The 12,815-nt window shown below is 43.1% G+C and overlaps 1 pseudogene; it reads right to left on the reverse strand.

Annotated features, from left to right (window-relative positions):
- Nucleotides 1–12,286: 12,286 nt before the first annotated feature.
- Nucleotides 12,287–12,815, reverse strand: LOC132224304 (ubiquitin-conjugating enzyme E2 C-like; annotated as a pseudogene).

Genomic DNA, 12,815 nt, shown 5'->3' on the forward strand with positions numbered 1-12,815 from the left:
AAGCAGAGTTTGGTTTAGGGAATAAATTAGTAAAGAATTAATGAGACTTATTTGTATAGGCCTCTGGGTCCTGAATTCACTATCGTTGGCGATGAGGATGTGTAACTCCCGGTGCTGAGAAAAGAAACTCAGAGTGTTCTTCTCAAGCGTTTTCTCAAGTAACTTTTATCAAAAACAACCAGTATGCCACATGGGCATATTTGGGGGCAGCCTGCCTGGAGCCTTTCAATACAGTGCAACTCCTAGCACAGGTATCCTTTAAGGAGCGCTTCAATGAGGAGTCATGTGGGGGTTCAGCCTGAATTTGGAAGAATTCAGATTATGACACAGAGGAGCAGCTTATAAGAGGGTCAAATGGCACTAAATTATTTAAACCCAAGCTTAAGCTCTTGGCTAAATCAAGACATTTATATCATTGGGATGATGGAGTAACTTATCCAGAGAACATTCTATATCGGCGATGTTCAACCTGTGTGCCACAACAAATTTTAAAACCTGCAGTATCTGACTGTTTAGTCCAGGACACTGACCTGTTTTCATTACATTGTCATATACAAAACTGACACACGTGCTGCAGAGCTCGGGCAAAACCCCACAGCCTTCAAGAAGTACCTACAGGAAAACTACGCAGAGCAGGTCTCCAGCCAAGAGCCCTGACCTGGGCTGCACAGCCTGTCTCCTTGTGCTGCCTTTTTACTTTTTCCTTGGATCGTCTGTCCTTGCCTTGATTTCTGTATAGGACTCTATCTTCAGCTGTGGTGTCACATTTGTTTTGTGTCTGTTTTTTAAATTAAGTCTCTAGTTGAGCCCCTGTGATGAATGTATTAAATATTGTATTTAATGGCCAATACAATAGCTGTACAGTGTGAATGAATAAAAGTGAAACCTATTTTTGGCCGATTGGCAAAACATACAATATATTTTGTGGCGTTCCACAGAACTTTAGTATTTACTTTGTGCGCCATGAGATAAAATGTTTGAAAATCACAACTTTATATGAACCACTTATGTTTAATTAAGCTGAGACTGGTAGGGGAAGATAGCTTACCCGAGTCTCCTCATTTTGTTTTTAAGTGTTTGGTAAGGCTCTGTAAAGAGGGCAAACACATATTGAAAATGTTGACGTATCAATCTGAAAACTTTACTAAGAATAATCACATGCTGAGAATGGTGGGGGATGTTTACTAGCTTTGGAATGCTGTGTGCAGAATGAAACAAATGAGCTGAAAGTAATATGAATTGAGCTAGGAAGGGTGAGCAAGTTAGAAAAGAGTTACATAAAGTCAAAATAGACCTTTCAGATCCCAGACAAACTCAATATTATTAATTTATGTAATGCATAAGTGAACATTCTCATGAAGAATTGTTAACATCTAAGAATTTTTTTTTCATTTTATGTTATTGTTTTTAACGCTCCAGTTTTGTGGAATTTGTTTAGTGGCCCCCATTTCAGATAGATTTGTACTGTGTTAATTTCAAATACTGTTTACTACTCTTGCAGGATGTGATGACTTTTTGGTAAGTCATGGGATTGAAAGTTGCATGAAGCCCTAACTTGTTTGGCTCAGTGGAAAGAGTGTCGGCCTGCAGACTGAAGGGTCCCCGGTTTGATTCTGTGCCTCCATGAGACTTGGCTTCTTAAAAATGCTTTGTCAACTTAATTTTGCTGTAAATCCTGAAATGGTGTGACTGTCCCTACTACAGAAATTGGTTCATAAAATAAATCAGGCATTTCCCTGAAAAAGTAAATAAGAATATATTTAATTTCCATCCCCATCTCTGATTACTGAATATGTGTGGTTTCCTCCTCTCAGACAGGACATTGCAAGACGCATGCATGTGACTGAAGCCCGGGTGCAGGTCAGTAAACCTGAATAAAGCTATTTGGCGGGACAGCCATTCTAAAACCTGTTTCAGGACTTACACACCTTTGTCCAAGACATTCTCAAGTTGGTTTGTTTTCATTGCCTTTTCCATCATTGGAAAACAAGTTTGGGGTCTTAATTAATAAGATAAATAAACTCTAGCTTTTGGAAATTGCCCATTATCAAAAGGAACATGATTTTCAATTGGAAAAAAAAAGAATTCCTATAATGTACTATTCCTTGTATACAAAGATACATATATACCTTTGTATAAGCTATACCTATGTATACTTACATATAACAGTGTATTATACACAAACACAGAGTTCAACTCCTAACACTGATATCCTCGAGATAACACTTCCGTGTGAAGTCACATTGGAGTTAAGCGTCAAGTGGAAATTGTTCATATTAATGAACCAAGGAATTCAGTTATACTAAATTATTTAAAAACAAGCATAAGCTTATCGCATAAAGAGTGAATTTATAAATATTTAGTGGTTTGGGGAGGGAATAATTCACACATTAGAACACAACAGATGAGCAACTAATGTCTGCTAAGTTAAGGTGAGACTAATGGTGGGGGTAAGTCCAAGTGCCTGTTTTTCCTGCTGTTCTTTTTAAGGGTTTAGCAAAACAGTGTAGAGAGTGCCAGCCCTAAGTTTTATTTTTCTGGAATACTAATATATGTTAGCCTTTTTACATAGTAGGTTGTGCGTTGTGCTGGAGATTAAACGAAGAGTTACATAATTTAAAATATTTCTAAAAAGGGAAATAAACTAAAACAATTTCAGAGTTCCACCAATCTAAGAAAGGTGGAAGTGTTAGGCAGATTAATATAGAGCAGAACATGTGTCTTGGGGATACCACATACAGTAAAATTTTAGGAATTACCAAATGCATTAATGAATATTCTCTTGAGAAATTTCTAATACCTGAGCGATTGTTTTCTTCCTTTCTGTGAAGAGATGGGCTGTGTCTAACTTGTTGATAGTGGAAGGTGGTTCATAGTTCAGGCTGGATTCTCACCTGTGGTAATTTGAAATACTTTTTTATTTGTTCAGTCAGTGACGACTAACGCGGGTCAATGGATCAAGAAGTGTTTTTTCTGAGACCATAGGTAAACCTAGTTTGTATCAAAGATAAACGTTGGAGGGAAATGGAGAAGGAAAACAAGAGAAAAAAAAAATCAGGATGGGCTTCTTAGCTTTGCTGCAGAGAGTGTGTGAGAGAGCAGTAATGGAATCTGGCTGCAGATCTGGTAGAGGACTGTGTGAAAAGCAGCCCAACCACGCAGGCCACTGAGTGCTAAGGGCAGGGATAACAGTCAGGGCTGGACAGGCTTGGGTGGACCAGGACTCTGCTTTCTCCCTGCAGGCAGAGCCAGATCAGAGGAAAAGAAACACTTCAATTTTGGTGATTTCCTTTCCCCCTCCATGGGTTTGCATAGTGTTGTCTCAATGGATAAAGGAGCCAGAGAAACAAATAAAATGTTCTAATCCATTTCCAAATTCTAAGGCATTAATGCCACAATAAATTTTTCCCAGTTTTGTTGAGATATAATTGACATACAGTACTGTATAAGTTTGAGGTGTACAGCATGATAACTTCACTTGCATATATTGTGAAATGACTGACAAAATAGGTTTAGTTAACATCCATCAGTTACAAACAAAAAAAGAAAAAAGTGGGTTTTTTCCTTGCAATAAGAACTCTTGGGATTTACTCTCTTTTTAAAAAATATATTTTATTGATTTTTTTACAGAGAGGAAGGGAGAGGGATAGAGAGTTAGAAACATCGATGAGAGAGAAACATCAATCAGCTGCATCCTGCACACCCACCAACTGGGGATGTGCCCGCAACCAAGGTACATGCTCTTGACCGGAATCGAACCTGGGACCCTTCAGTCCGCAGGCTGACACTCTGTCCACTGAGCCAAACCGGTCAGGGCAGGATTTACTTTCCTAACAACTTTCATATTATACCACAGAGGGGTGTCTACTGTAGTCATAGTGTTGTATGTTACATCTCCAGGACCTATTTATCTTATAACTGGATCTAGGTACCTTTTGACTACCTTCCTCCAATTCCCCTCCCTCAATCCCCCATTCTAGTAACCACAGACCTGATCTTTTTCTATGAGTGGTTTTTTTAGATTTTTAAAATATTCCACATATACATGAGGTCGCATAAGCATTTGTCCAAAGCAATTTTAATGGAGCCCCCTCCCCCATCTATTTTACAAATAGAGTATGACTTTTTTACGAAACCAGCATTGGAAATAAGGAAGTACTGTTAGCCTGATTTGTGTGTTGGTTATGTTTATGCAGAATTGATCATGGGTACACTTGGATCCCCCCAAAATGATCTTGAATCCAGTGTCCTTTAGACAACATATTCATACAGCAGAAAGACCTAAGTTCTAAGACTGAAGAGGGAAAATGTGGTCTCAAGCAGCGAGAGAAAGCCCTTTGTGTCTCTTAAAATTCACAGTTAGGAAACTTCCAAAAGAACTTAAAAACTATGTAAACCCCAATAACTAGGACACTGAGAATATAGTAGAGTCTAACTGACATATTTGTTTGTCTACAAGAGTAGTTGGCAAATATTTAGGGAGGAGTAATTTTGTGACCCCCTCACCCAAATGGTTTTGTCTACTTTTCTGAAGTACCTATTCCACCTTCTTGCCTCAAGGATAAGGGAATCCCCTTGTTGAGTAGCAGGGCTTGAGGGCCCCACCATGCGGTACAGCAGCAGCTCTGGTGCAGAGTCCTGGAACTGTAGCCAGAGCAGAGTGCACTGACCTGGTCCTGAGCCCGGGAGGGTTTGTAGGGTGGGGCAGGGTGGAGTGAGCAGAATTGACAACTATGACAGTGGTTTGGCTCCTTCCCTCCAGAATCTTGGCTGGGCAAAGATTTTTAGAGTTTTAAGAAATTTAGCTGCGTCTGTCTAGATATTTATTACCTCAACATTCTAAAATATTAAGGCCGCTTCCTGGGTTTCAGCTTTTCTCGAATCCCAGCAAGACAAGCCACAACTTCCCTGGGGCCCCCATAACCCAGCCTCCCTCACAATACCATCTTTTTAACTATTAAGAGGTTTCAGATGATGAATGACCCTTTAGGCATCCTCGAAGGAAAGCTTTTGTCTAAAAAGCCAGTGTGCCCCTATAGACTCTTTTGTGCAAAGAAGATAGATAGGCCTTTTCAAAACAGGGACTGTTCCCCTCAGCAGGATTGTAAAAGGCACCCACTTTTTACTGTGGTCTACTTCCCCACAGAAAACAGACATACAAGGCATAGCAAGAACAGTAGGCACAAAGAGCAATTCTTCAGTTCCATCTGCATGTAAGAGTGGGGACAGCCCTAACCAGTTTGGCTCAGTGGATAGAGCATCAGCCTGTGGACTCAAGGGTCCCAGGTTCGATTCTGGCCAAGGGCATGTACCTTGGATGTGGGCACATCCCCAGTAGTGGGTGTGCAGGAGGCAGCTGATCCATGTTTCTCTCTCATCGATGTTTCTGACTATCACTCTCCCTTCCTCTCTGTAAAAAATCAATAAAACATTTTTTTTTAAAAAGAGTAGGGACAATAAAATTAAATGTGGGAGGAGAGAAAAAACAATAGGCCACACCATATCCCAGCACATAGCTACTGCTCACTGTGGGTGAGCTAAAAATTCCCTTGGTGGACACTCTACTAAGATGCTTGAGCAAGAAGGAAATAGCTTCCTCTGATACAGTTTAAAATCTTAAGGGCATATATCATTGCTTACTGTGTGTTGTGGGTGGGTTTTTTTTCAGATATGACATTAAATGTTCAATGTACTAAACTAATCCCTTTTTCTCTCTGTTTGAAGATTTGGTTTAAGAATAGACGGAGACGACAGAGGGCATATATGTTGAGAAACATGCGCCCCGTGGCCCTGAGCAACCCCATCGACATGAATGTGGGTGTGCCCCACAATATCATCTTTAATCCGCAGCCTGCTTTGATGTATCTGCCACACGTTTGGATGTGGTATCCGCAGCCAGCTTGGATAAGGTATCAGCCACTGCCGCTAGGGCTGCTGATGCCATCCATGGTATCCTTTCCTGCTGTGTGCATGCCTGCTCCTCAGCCCTGGTTTCATCCACCTTTGCCTCACCAACATGTCTGGGCCTGGTTTTTTTCTGTGTTTTATCTGTGAACTGTGCTTTAAAGCTCCCATTTTCTAAAGAATGGAGAAATACTTATTCAAGTCATTTGCCTGTGCTTTTTTTCTGTGTTTTATCCATGAATGGTGCTTTAATGGCTCCTATTTTCTAAGAATGGAGAAATGCTTATTCAAGTCTTTTGCCTGTTTTATCTGTGAATGGTGCTTCAATAGCTCCCATTTCCTAAGGAATGGTTCCTAAGGAATATTTAAGCCAAATTCAAATTCTGCATACCTCACCATCAATAGCAGTTCACCAAATATCTGCTTTATGTAGTAAATAAAAGTGCAAAGTTACTGGCCTACTGTTTCAGGGCACATTCTTTGTAGTTTGAATAAAGTTGTGAATTCTCTATATATTTGTTTTGTGTGTCACATGGGGTTGGTGAATGTGATGGAAATTGCTGAAAAACTGCCATTCAAATGGACCAGATCTACCCTGTCCCCCAACACCTTAGTACCTCCAGCCCTCTCCCCCGACTCTTACCCCAACAGCCTGTCCACTGGGAACATATAGATATACAAAACACGGTGGGGCAAGTTCCTAAGGAGAGAACAGTAAGTTTCAAAGCAGGCCTGAGCCCTTTTCAGGGTAACAGCTCAGGCACAACACAGGACTCTAAAGGAAACCTCCTAAGAGACCACTCACAGGGCTTTATGGAGAAGTGGGAGCCTGGAATTCATCCGGTCCTTTCAACGTTCCCTTCACTTCTTCCCTTTTGTGGAGGAGACAGGGGGATAGAAACCGTTCTAGAGGGAGGATCCTTCCCCTTCTAAGGTAACACAAGAAGAGATTCTGTCTAGGCCAGCACGGGGCCCTGCTCCCTTCCTCTTCCCTACCACCACACCTGGACTGTTATTGATCCTTCCCCAGCTCAGAGCTGACAACCATGCCTTCAATTGCATTTTGTCACCTTTAACATCCTTGAGAGAACCCCACTTCAAGCTAAGTCAACACTATAAGGAACCTCTTGATTTAGTGCTGACTGAAGAAAGGAGGAGCGGGTCCCTGAGCAATGATTCAGAATAATCACTGCATTTAAAACAAACAGGCAGACCTTGGCTTTGCTCACGTTACCCTTTTCACATGGACATGCCAGGATAGAACACACATGCGCGCACACACGTATATATAATATACCTGGTAAGCCAGAGCCCCTGAAGTGACAGCGCTCTCAGACCCACTAAGCACTAGGCTGGGGTCTAGGCTTGCACTGGGGCAGGGACTGGTGACTACAGCTCTGGAGTCCTTGACCTTTCTCAAGGGGTGCCTTGGGTTTCCTGCAGAGGGCCTCAGGCCCAGGACACTGCGCACACCCCGCCCCAAGATCGGCCTCCTGGCTTCCGGGGAGCAGAGCCTGCTCTGCCTACAGGGTCCTCGCGGAAACCCAGGGCAATAAGCCCCTGGTTTATCATTTCAGCTTAATTCCTAGCCCGTGGCCTGCAGGGCCCAATGCTGGTTCCTGAGACAGTCCCCGGTCTTTTCCTCGCGGGCTCCTGTGGTTCTGTGAGGTAACACACATCAGACTCTCCCTCCCCAGACGCCCCGTGCCCCGATCGGCTTCCTTAATGGAGCACAGCCCCTTCCTAGGGCAGACACTGTGCTAAAGTTGGGGTAATTGGAGACGCAAATTAGAACCCCAATTCCACACACCAACACCCACGAAAGTACCTATTTTTGGCCAAACCCCGGCCTCTTTCAAGCGTAAGCAAGTCCCACCCACTGAGACGGCAGAAGGGCAGGGGGTGTTGGGGCAGAAGCTGAGAGTAGGGTAACAAAGCCAGTAGCAAGCATCTAAACCAGCGGTTCTCAACCTGTGGGTCGCGACCCCTTTGGGGATCGAACGACCCTTTCACAGGGGTTGCCTAAGACCATCGGAAAACACATATATAATTACATATTGTTTTGTGATTAATCACTATGCTTTAATTCTGTTCACTTTGTAACAAAGAAATTGGGGGTCACCACAACATGAGGAACTGTATTGAAGGGCCGCGGCATTAGGAAGGTTCACAACCACTGAAAGGGAAGCACATAGGCACTGAACTGGCCCCAGACTAGGTATAACCTGTACCAAGCACCTAAAAGAGAACCAGACTCAGCCTCTGCAAGCAGCCTGGGACCCCGGCTCCCCCATCTCCCACCACCACCAGCACCACCACCACCAGCAGCAGCAGCAGCAGCACTGTGCTAGGGGGCCCCGGACCTCGGCTGCACCCCAGCCATGGAGCCTCTGCGCAGGGTCAGCTATTGTGACGTGGGCTTGGGCAGCCAAGGCGGAATTGTGGAGGAAGTGGACAGAAGGCCCGAATCCGTGCGGGGCGCGGGGCCAGAAGGCGCCGAGAAAGGCCACGCCGACGAAGGAGAGCCGGGCCTCATGGATGGCATGGACCACGAAGCCCACGGGAGCCACGAGGGCGACGAGACCCACGAGGGCGGCGGTGGTGACCAGGAGGCCGGGCAGCAGCTGGCCAAGAAGGCCCTCGTGGCGGCCGCCGCTGCGTCGCAGCACCACCACGCCCAGCCACGAACCGAAAGCAGTGAGCTCACACCGGTCCAAGTGCGGCAGCCGGAAAGCATGTACGAACACACTCAGGACCCGGACTGGTTCACGGGGTAAGTGGCCGCTCCAAGAGCTGCCCCGGTCTCCCGCGCTCGGCTTACTCCTGGCGCGTGTCCCTGCCCTGCGCCTTCTCCCCCCTCTCTAAGCCAAAAGCCACCTGTGCTCCAGGGTTGGCGGGGAATGCCGCCTGAGCACCAGCAAAATATTTTCATACAGTCGGGACATGAAACAAGTCTCTACTGGTCAGTGGTTTTTTTTTTTTTTTTTTTTTTTTAAATTGTGGCAACGTGTACTTAAAGGTGAAGTTTGCTCTATTAACCATTTCTCAGTGTACAGTTCAGTCGTGTTAAGTACATTCATGCGGTGCGATCAATCCCCAGAGCACTTTTCATCTTGTTAAACTAAGATTGTGCAGAGTAAACAACTTTGTATTTCCCAGGCCTGGCAACCACCTTGCTATTTTCGGTTTCCATTTGATTACTCCAGGTGCTTCCAGGAACTGGAATCATATAGTAGTTTTATTTTTGTGATTGGAATATTTCACTTAGTATCATGTCCTCAAGTTTCTTCCATGCTGTAGCATGTGATAGGATTTCCTTCCTTTTTCATGGCTGAATAATATTCCATTATTTGGAAATACCACATTTTGTCTATCTACTCATTTATTATGGGCACTTGGGTTGCTTCTGTCTTTGGGGGATTGTGAATAATACTGCCATGAACATGGGTGTGCAAAAGCACTAGGGAGGCACTGTTTTCAAGTATTTTGTGTAGATCCTGAAGTCAAATTGCTGTATCATATCGTAATCTTGTTTTAATTTTTTTGAGCAACTGCTCTACAGTTTTCCACAGTAGCTGCACCATTTTACATTCCCTTAGCAGTCACAAGGATGGCAATTTCTCCACATTCTTCCCAAAACGTGTTATTTTCTGCCTTTTGATATTAGCTCTGTAAATGGATGTGAGGTGACATCTTATCGTTTTGATTAGCACTTCCCTATTGATATGTGATGTTGAGCATCTTTTGTGGTCCTTTCTCAAGTCTTTTGTTCATTTAAAATTTTTATAAGAACAACTTATTGTTCCTAATTTCTATTATGGTAAAATCCAGAAAACACAAAATTTACTGGCTTAACCAGTGATAATAAGTATTCTTCTTGCTGTGCAACCATCACCACTATCCATCTACATGGCTCTTCCTTCTGCGAAACTGTAATTATATTGTGTTATGCGCACAGGAGTACCTCATACAAGTGGAATCAGGCAGCACCATTTCACATTCCCGGTGGTGGTGCACAAAGGTCCAATTTCACCGTGTCCTTCCCAATACTCATGTTCTGATTTATTTACTACTGGGTGTGGTGCTTCCAGTGTGGTTGCGATTTGCATTTATTTTTATGATTAATTAGTGATGTGGAGCACCTTTTCGTGTGCTTAGTATCCATTGGTATATCACTTTTGGGGAAATGTGTATTCAAGTCTATTGCCCATTGTTTTCATCTGGGTGTTTTCTCAGTGTTGAGTTGTAGGGTTCTTGACATATTCCGCATATAAACTCCTTATCACACATATGACTCGCAAATATTTTCTCCCATCTCGTGCATTGCCTTTTCACTCCACTGGCTGTGTCCTTTGGATGCACAGAAGTTTTTAATTTTAATGTGATCCAATTTATGTATTTTTTCTTGCATTGCCTTGCTGGTGGCCTGTTTTTGTAAATTGGATTTTGGAATGAGGGCAAGGAGAATAAGGTTCTGTTAAGCAACTGCAATACTGGATCCTTTTATTTCAAGTTTATATTATTGGTTCATCATAACCTTTTGCATTACTTTTTGTATTTTTCTACCATACACGAATTTTTTTAGAGAACTTCAATTTATTTCAAATATCTTTGACACTCTCCTTTGGGGAGAAAATGGCCAATATAAAGTAAACAGTGTCATATTAATGAGTTACTGCAAAACAAATATTTTTAAGGGTCGGAATGGATTCTGCTTGTTACCATTTCTACTCTCACAAACCTACAATCCTTCTGTATCCAGAGTGTCTAAGAGAGAGAGAACTAACTGTTTTGCTAACATTTGTAGGAGTTTTGCAGTTTATGAGAGGGGGCTTTCCAAAAGATATCAATCCATGATCTCATTTACCCCTCAAAACAATTCCATGAGGTAGGAATTATCATTCTCATTTTCAGAAGAAAAAAAATGGAAGATCAGAGCATTCCAGAGATTTCCCAGATTCTACATGTAATTAACCCTGGAGTTTTAATCCAGGTTCCCTTATTTTCTTTTTATATAGTTTCTTATTCATGGAAAATTCTAAACATGTACAAGAGTACAAAGGATGCCCTAACCGGTTTGGCTCAGTGGATAGAGCCTCAGCCTGTGGACTGTAGGGTCCCAGGTTCAATTCCAGTCAAGGGCATGTACCTTGGTTGCTGACACATACCCAATAGGGAGTGTGCAGGAGGCAGCTGATTGATGTTTCTCTCTCATCGATGTTTATGACTCTCTATCCCTCTCACTTTCTCTCTGTAAGAAAATCAATAAAAATATATATTTAAAAAAAGAGTACAAAGGTAGTATCATAAACACCTTATACCTAACCTAGCTTCAAGAGTTATCAACATATGGTCAATTTTATTTCCTATATACCCCCATACACACCCTCCCTACCTTGGATTACTTTAAAGCAAATCCGAGACATCATATTTCATTCATAAATTCTTCAATGTGCATATCTAAGAGATGAAGACTTTTTCTCTGTATTCACAATATCATTATCACACCCAAGAAAGATAGACAGTAGTAAATTCCAAAATGTTACCTAACATCCATTTGGTATTCAGTTTCTTCAACTAGTTCATAAATGTGTGGTTTCTTTCCATTGCTTGCTTTGAATTGGGACCCAAAGAAGGTACAGGTGTAACATCGAATTCATTGTCTTACATGTCTTGACCTATAGCAATTTCTTTCTCTTAAAGGTCACTAAAATTTGTAGCCTGAATACAGAGTTATAGATGCCACCTTACATTTTGAGGGGCAACCATCTATACAGGAAACCTGGTGGGGAGAATGACAGAAAAGTTTACTTGTGGAGAGTCTTGAGAGGAGAATACAAACTTAAAACAAGCATAAAATGTATATCCATCTATTTCATTTTAGTCACAACTCCAATACTAAACATCTGTGCTTTTCTCCCTCAGAAGGGTGACTTGGAGACGCATTGGTGTGACCGAAGCTGGACTGCAGGTCAGTAAACCTGAAAAAAGCCTTTGGGGGGGAGCCATCCTAAATCCTGTTTCGGGACCTGGACACCTTTGTGGCAGATAATCTCACGTGGTGTGTTTTGTCTGTTTTATGTTGGCAAATAAGTTTAGCCCTCGGGAATCTTTGTGGAGGGAAATGAGCTATGTAAACTCCAGCTTACGGTTATTTCCCATTACGAGTGAGAAAAACAATTTCTTTTCTTTTAATTCAAAATGTATTTATCTAATATATTCATCACAGAGGCTCAACCAGAGACTTAATTTAAAAAACAGACACAAAAGAAATGTGACACCACAGCTGCAGATAGAGTCCAATACAGAAATCAAGGCAAGGAGAGACCATCCAAGGAAAAGGTAAAAAGGCAGCACGAGGAGACTGGCTGGGCAGCCCAGGTCAGGGCTCTTGGCTGGAGACCTGCTCTGCGTAGTTTTCCTGTAGGTACTTCTTGCAGGCTGTGGGTTTTGTCAGAGCTCTGCAGCAAGTGTGTTCAATGCACTATCGATGCTGGGTTCTCTAGCAGGCTCTGGGTGGAGAGCAGGATGGTCCTGGCGTCATACAGGGCAGACCACTTGTCCTTGAGGATGTCCAGGCAGATGGTACCCTGGGTGTGTACGTTGGGGTGGTACAGGGCGAGAGGAATTTCACCTAGGGTGTGTTGTTCGGGTAGCCACTGGGGAACTCTAGGGAGAGTTTATACCTCAAGTCTTCGTATAGTGCCAGCTGCTCCATGGATGGTCCCCATCCATTTGAAAAGGTTGATTCAGGGAAGGCAGACATTCCTTTGTCCCCAGATGACATGAGGGTCATCAGCTCCTGCTGTAACCGCTTGCCCACTTGGTCCAGGCGACGCCCCCTCTGGATTGGGCTCCTTTACCAGCTGCAGTGACGCTGGGGCAGCTGGGTTGCGGTTTCGGGAGGCCAT

The sequence above is a fragment of the Myotis daubentonii genome, chromosome X (assembly GCF_963259705.1).
Source record: "Myotis daubentonii chromosome X, mMyoDau2.1, whole genome shotgun sequence".
Lineage (NCBI taxonomy): Eukaryota > Metazoa > Chordata > Mammalia > Chiroptera > Vespertilionidae > Myotis > Myotis daubentonii.